The sequence below is a fragment of the Ochotona curzoniae genome, unplaced genomic scaffold (assembly GCF_017591425.1).
Source record: "Ochotona curzoniae isolate NIBS_2020 unplaced genomic scaffold, NIBS_Ocur_1.0 contig_2210, whole genome shotgun sequence".
Lineage (NCBI taxonomy): Eukaryota > Metazoa > Chordata > Mammalia > Lagomorpha > Ochotonidae > Ochotona > Ochotona curzoniae.
The window spans coordinates 12,107,195-12,115,169 of NW_024465369.1; positions in this window are offsets into that span (position 1 = coordinate 12,107,195).

Consider the following 7,975-nt stretch of genomic DNA (forward strand, 5'->3'; position numbering starts at 1 on the left):
TCTGGTCACGTTCCTTTGGGATTCTTTTAAATGCATTTGCCTATGAGAATGTGAGTCCAAATTGTAGATAACTTCTTACAAAAGTGACTTCCCTCTCTTTTTAATATCACAAAAACAATAAGTAGTGAGTGAAAACATCTAGAATCCTCATCTTTGCTATGAATTTTCTTGGTAAAACATTTAAAGATTCCAAACCTGACTTTTAATGTCTGTACGATTATTCTATTGTACTTAATATTTCAAAAGCTATTTCCCATGTATGGTGAGACAATTTGTAAAGCTCCTGTAATGAGGATCTGAAAACAAGCTGATCCAATGGCCTCAGTTTTTTTTTTTTCCTTAAAGCAGAGAACAATCTCAATGTAGCAATTCCAGTATTAAAATTGTGAAACTGCATCAGTGGAGTGAATGCAGTGTTGCCATTTCTCATGACACCTGCACCATGTAGATCAAGGTAAGATCGGGTATTTGAATAATGCAGTATAAACCAATCAAACATGAAACCAGAGCATCTAGTGCATCTGAGTTACTGAAGCCATACTTACCTGCTGTTGAATTCATGTGCATAGAGTAGTTTTGATTCAAATCGCTGAGCCCTATGTGTTGAAATTTTGTGATATAAGAGCGTTACAACCTTCTGAAATATGACACACTGAATTATGCTTAGAAATTAATCATTAGAATTTTTATTATTTGAAAAACTGTTGTTAGCTCAAGTCTGATAAAAAAAAATAATAAATGACATTTACTAGGTGGCAGAAAATAAGTCACTTTTCCCCCACATTTTTGCTTTCAGAAATCACTCACCATTGGCTTTCCTTCACAAAACTGCATTCATAAAAGTTGTTGAAGACTTGGGCCCGGCGCGGTGGCGCAAGTGGTTAAAGGTCCTCGCCTTGCACGCCCAGGATCCCATATGGGCGCCGGTTCTGATCCCCGCAGCCCCGCTTCCCTTCCAGCTCCCTGCCTGTGGCCTGGGAAAGCAGCAGAGGACAGCCCAAGGCTTTGGGACCCTGCACCCGCGTGGGAGACCCGGAAGAGGCTCCTGGCTTCGGCTCGGCATAGTATCGACCCGTTGCGCTCACTTGGGGAGCGAATCATTGGACGGAAGATCTTCCTCTCTGTCTCTCCTCTCTGTATATCCGCCTTTCCAATAAAATAATAAAAATAAATCTTTAAAAAAAAAAGTTGTTGAAGACTTGAACATTGAAAGGTTTTGTGACAGAAAAAAAAACTATCCATTCAAAAGTAGCACTTTCTGTCTCAAAATGTTTAAGATAAGGGGGAAAAAAAAAGCAAAGAGTTCTCTTTAGAGATCAGAAGCCATCCACATGCATTTGTTGGGGTGTTGTGTATATCAGCAATCCATTCTGCTTACCAGTAGCCCCATCAGTCTATGACCTGCACAGTTGAATAAATATTGCTTATTTCAAGACATTGACTTTCTCAGTGCTACATTTTTGTGTTCGTATAATTGTATCACAGATTTAAAACTTTGCAAGGCCAAAATTTAACCTTATAGATGAAGGTCAGTCCCTAAATGAAAAACTGCTGCTCACAAATGACAATAGGTCCAAGTTTTACATTTCATTATTTCCTCTCCTTTATTTTATATATACGCACATTTTACAAAAACTCAAGAAAACATCTATATTGTATCCATTTTTAAAACTAAATAAATATGGATCCGGAAAGGTAGCCTAGCATCTAAAGTCCTCACCTTGAACACGCCGGGATCTCATATGGGCACCTGCTCTAATCCTGGCAGCTTCACTTCCCATCCAGCTCCCTGCTTGTGGCCTGGGAAAGCAGTTGAGGATGGCCCAAAGCCTTGGGACCCTGCACCCATATGGGAGACCCAGAAGAGGAACTTGGTTCCTGGCTTCGGATTGACACAGTTCTGGCTGTTGTGGCCATTTGGGGAGTGAATCAATGGACAGATCTTTCTCTCTGTCTCTCCTTTCTCTCTATCTGAATTTCCAATAAAAAAGAAAAATAGATGTGCTAATGAGACTCTGAATAATATATCTCTTTAATTCTAGGGAAGAGATGCAGGGATACAGTACATTAAATGTTATTTGATTTTTCAGTTGAGTCTGACTGCCAATCCTTTAAAAAAAAAAAAAAAGATCATGACTTTCTAAAGTTCATGTGATGCCTGGAGTCCAGATGCTACATTGATACGGGGAGAGGTGTATAGCAGAGGTGAGGTAAGGGAAGCCCTGTGAAGAACATGGGCAGTGGCACTGGAGTCCTCAGAAAGGCTGTCATGCAAACAAGACACCATGTTTTCCTTCACTTTTCCTTCCAATGTAAGTTATCCCTGCGAGATTATGTTTCTAATTTGAGGGGGTCTTCTTTTAAAATTTGCCCGAGATCATACAGAAGGGGCACTGTCAATTTCATGCTGCTTCCTCATTCAGACCTGGATTCCCGAGGTAAGTGAGCAAACGCCTTTGGTGCTGGGATGTGGATGGGGAACATCCACCGTGGATCCTGGACGTCAGTGTGCTACAACGGTGAGACAGGAGATCAGACAGGGACTTAGAGGCGGAACTTTCTCATGCTGAAGGTCAACAAATTTCACTCTTCCTTAGTTTTCTTTTCTTTTTAAAATTTGTTTGTTTATTTATTTATTTTTGAAAGTCAGATATACAAAGAGGAGAGAAAGAGAGGAATATCTTCCATCCCCTGGCTCAATCCCCAAGTGACCACCACGGCCAGAGCTGAGTTGATCAGAAGCCAAGAACCAGGAACCTCTTCAGGGTCTCCCTAGCAGGTTCAGATTCCCAAAGCTTTGGCTCATCTGCTACCCTTTCCCCAGGCCACTAGCAGGGAGCCGGATGGACATCGAGATCCACCCTCAGGACACAATCAGGCACCCAGATGAGATTCCTGTGCCTGCAAGCCAAGCACTTTAGTGGCTAGGCTACCGTGCCAGGCCCACTTCTTTTGTTTTCAATCAGAAATATCATGATGTGTCATTCCGCATGTAACAGGGCTTGTGGCTAGAATACAATAAAGCAATGCACAAATCTCATTTGTAATTCTTCCTAGAACATAGCAGGAACTGAAAAAGAAATGGTACCTATATAAAATCTTTGTAAAAGTTTAGCAGTTGGCTGAGAAGACGTTTTGAATTTATAGAAAGATACAGAAAAGGAATTATAAATATTTTCTTAAATATAGTAAGATGATTTTGAGACAAAAGACCGGAGCTGTGGGGAACACTGTCTGTTGTGTCTGCTCTTCCTTCCTGAAGTGGAGGGGCTGCTGCCGGCAAGAGGCAGCTTGTGGACCAGGGGGTTAGCTTTCACCTGCAACGTCAGAATCTCACTCGGCCACTCATTGAAGTTCCCAATGTTCCACTTTCAAGCTGGTTCTCAGCTAATGTGCCTCCGAAAGCAGAATAAATAGCCCACATATTTGGGTTCCTACACTCATGTGGGAGATCATGAAGAATCTACAAAACCCTGGCTTCAGCCTGCTCCCAGCTGTTGGGACCATTGGAGGAGTGAACAACAGATGAAAGATCCCTTTATCTCTCTCCTCCTCTTTCTGGACGTCTGTCTTTCAAGTAAATAAAAAATAAATGTATCACAAAGGAGTTAGGGTAACATCGATTAAATACTGTGATACATATTAAGGTTGGCCTGGGAACCAAAAGCGAAATTGTATTCTATATTATTATTTAATATTGATATTACCAATGAAATACATAGCTGATACATGAATTAATCTTGACATATACCTATTTATGACTTGTATACTTTATTAACTTTCTTGCCATTAGCTTAACATTCACTTCAAAATGGCATTGATATTTATCCAACAAACTACAGCATCCCATAAGGAATAAGAACCAGCAGTATACTATAAACTGTTTAAAATAGATTGAAAAAAGGGTTGATAAGTATTTTTGATGAGCAAAACCCATCAGCAATTACTTGTTTTCTTCTGTTTTATATGGTCTGCTATAGCATAGATTATAAATAGTTAACTAAATGTATGAAGATGTGCTATTGCAATGTGCATGTCTCAGAGATGAAATTAAGAAAATATGGTAAAATGCCATAGAAAAACCTGCCTACTACAAGACTGAAATGAATCAGTGTCTGACTGGTGTACTTGCACAAAATTGGAGAAAACATAACAAGGAACACATTTTCTCACTAAAGAGAGAGGACATGAAAAAACTTCACGTTTTGAGATTCTGAAGACCCTGACATTATATGGGATGTTACAAGTGAGGAGGCTGTGCTTGTAAGAGACACAGAGAAGGAATCGGTTCATCCTGAGCTGATTCAGACTCCATCGATCATTTATGACCATTTATAAAGAGAGAGGAAATATCAATTTCTAAACTTATATTTAATATTTACAAATATGTAAATGAGGCTGTCTCAGAAGAGTATAGCAGATGTCCCTATCTTTTGACGCTGATGGACTGCTTAGGTATTACTTGAAAATGATAGATTGGCAATGAGAATAAAATATTCTACTCGATTTCATCTTATTCATTTGGAAACATTAATTCTTTTACAGAAGATTATACATGCAATCCAATCTTGACAGCCTGGCTCCGTGCAATGGGATGTTCTATTTAAATGTGAGGACATATTGATCTCATTCTGATGAATCTATCCAGTATCTATCAGGAGGATAAAGTTTGAACATTTTCCATGATGGGCCCTTTCCAAAATCTTTGAAAACTGAATACGTTGTAAAAAAAAATAACTTTTCACTTCTTGATTTAAAGATATTTTCAGCAAAGAAAAGAATCTTGAAGGAAGCTGTGATATTTCTCTATACAGGGTCCTTTAGTAAGAGGAAAATGGAAGGTTTATTGCAAGGCGAAGTGAGCCAGAGGACTGGATTCTCCTACGTTTTCAAAAGCAGAGATTTTCCCAAAGGTACTTTGAGCCATGAAATACAGAATTCTGAATAAAGTTCCGTTTTGTAGCACCACTCTTCGCATACATCATTTCTGAGTCTCATGGAAATGAATTGAATTTAAGTAATCCAATTTATGTAAGAATCTTGGAGTTGTATTAACTCCACCAAGTGTGAGTTGCGGAAATGTTCTCACTAAATTATTTTTATTTTCCTTATACTTGAATAAAAATGACAAACATTGCCTTGGTATGTATTCAATGAATAGTACATTTGATATGGAAAAATAGTGTAATATTTCAATAAATTAAAAATTGACCATAAGCAATGGCTAAAATCATGAACAGTTAACATTTTGGTGGATGTGTTGGTATAAAAATATGTAGCTAAATAGATAAATATATAGACACAGACAAAAAATGAAGAGATTCAAAAAGATCTTGGAAATGTAGGTTATCTATTAATTCAATTTTGGAGTTCTTTATATGTTCCAATCCAAAGTAAATAAAAATTCAAAGTATAATATCAATCATATAATATTGAAAAACATTTGTATAAATATTTTCCACTGATGCAATTTACTTGTAAGAATTATCTTTGTAAAGATAACTGTAGGCAAGTGACTATAATAGGCCATAGCATGTGGGCATAAAATGAGATGTTCCTAGAGCTGAAAAGAATTTCCTTTTTAACAAAAAGCAGCAGGGTTGATACTGTGATACAGTGAGTTGAAAAGCCACTTGCAAATCTGGTGGCCCATTTGTGTCCTGGTTCAAATCTCCATTTCTCAACTGACTCCCTTAAAATGTGCCTTGGAAAGCAGCAGGACATTGCCCAAATGCTAGGAATGCTCCCGACCTTTTGGGAGACCTGGAAGAAGCTCCTGTCTGCAGACTTTGGGCTGGCCCAAACCTGGGTTGTGAAGCCAGTCACAGAGTGAACCAGCAAATGGAAGATCTGGATCTCTCTCTGTCTCGGTGTCTCTCTGTTAACTCTACCTTTCAAATAAACAACTCATTCAAAAAACAAGGCAGTGACTGACACCAGTATCTATAATATTAAATTTAAAATGATTTGTGGATTGGCATTGTAGCATAGTAGGTTAATCTCCCACCTGATAGTGCTGGTAAGGATAACTTGAGACCTTGTAGCCCTTCACATATATGGGGAACTGAAAAGAACCTCCTGGCTGCAAATCATGATGGCTGTGGTCAATGTGGCCATTAGAGGAGTAAACCATTGAATGCAAAACCTCTTTCCGTCTCTTCTCTGTCTCTCTCTCTCTCTGAAAAATCTGCCTTTCAAATAAAAACAAGAATTAAAAAAAATATATTTTGAACTTGGATATTGTGAACAGTTACTGAAAGTAATTGAAAATAATTATATGCAATTCTCTTTCCATTATTACCAATATAAAAGTGTTGGATTTATTCTTAGAAATCTGATTTTATACCACAAATTAGTAACACCTTCCTGAATGCTGACTTATGATATCATGCTTTAGAGAACCTAGAATACTAATTGGTAAGATGCCATCTCCAAATCATGTTTTCTTGGAGATTTCACCAAAATTCCCAGTACAAAGAGTCATCGCTGAAGCATAGATGTGAGCAATTAGGAGATATACACCTACAGATTACACAGCTGATATTCACTATTGCTGTTAAATATTTTAAATTAGAATGCAATTACTCAGAATAGCGTGACTACAATAGATTTAGTGCCTATTTGCAGAAAGGTGGAAAGAATACACTGTCTTAGAAATAAATGTAAACCCATTTAATATTCACAGGAAGTCAAATGATTTTCCTGAAAGATGCTTCTACTCATTTTTATATTATTTCCCATTGTATGTGAAATAAATTTCCTCGTCCTGACAAACTCATGACTTTCTGCTTGTGATATATTTTTCTCGAGAGATACTCACTACACATTTCTTCCATGAGAGTTAGTCTTGTTATTAATCACTGTATCAGTGAAACCCAAGAGTCAAAGGAAATTAATTACTAAATAACAGAACTTTGAAACAGGATAAAATTTTCACTTATTTCTCTTAACAATGGAGAACAACGAGTTGAAAGTATATGCCCACAAGATATTCATTTCTACTTGTATTGGGGATGTCGTATTAAAATACATTTGTTTCACATCACTGCTAGCTGAGACATTGCCTATATACATTCTGAATGATAGTGGGAAATCAGCCTGGAAGTCAATTTGCAGAATACTCACTTCCATTCAAGTGAATGTTCCTACAGAAATACTGAATGATGCAAAGTATTGTTGGGGAACTGTTCTATGAAACTAACAGGTTGAAATGATTTTATACTCCCTTTCCCAGAAATTCTGGCCATGACTTCTGGATATAAGTAAATAGACCTATGTTACTAGTTGGTACTTACAGATTAGTTTCAAAATAAGTCTGTGTAAAAACATACTCATGGAATGGGTCCTGTGTGTCATCTCTTTGTGTAATTTGGAAAACATCTATACAGGAAAGTACACTGTTTCACATCTACTCCTGCACTAATCTGCACTATACTCTTCTCAGACCTAAGGTGTTCTTCTATATCACATTTCTGTTCCCATTCTCCACTGACTCTTCTGGATTTTCACCCTTGGGAATTCCAGAATTCACAGCCTTTTTTTGTACCATACTGGTCAAAAGATTTATTCATTTATTCACTTTATAACATAGTAAAAAACTGAAATGTAATGTGTTAATCAGAGATATTAAAGGAGTTGGTAATAGTGGGTACTTTCTGCTACAATATCAAAGATAATAGAAGACAACCTTCTCTTCTATCTTTCTCCCTTCTCTTCTCTTTCTTTTTGTTTCATGCATACACCTGCATGCAAGAGGATGATACACTGCCTATTTTCTCCTCTTCTAGGTGCTTTCTCTTTCTGCAATCTGCTGTCTGTCCTCTAGGAAGTTGGACTTTGAGAAGTTTCATAAAGGCCCTTTATCCTTTGGCTTCAGTTTCAGTCAATTCAAACAGGATGCTTTTGGAAAACGGCAAAGGAATGTGAATTTTGGACTTTCATTCTTTGTTCTCCTGGCTTCCAGTTCTCCCAGGAC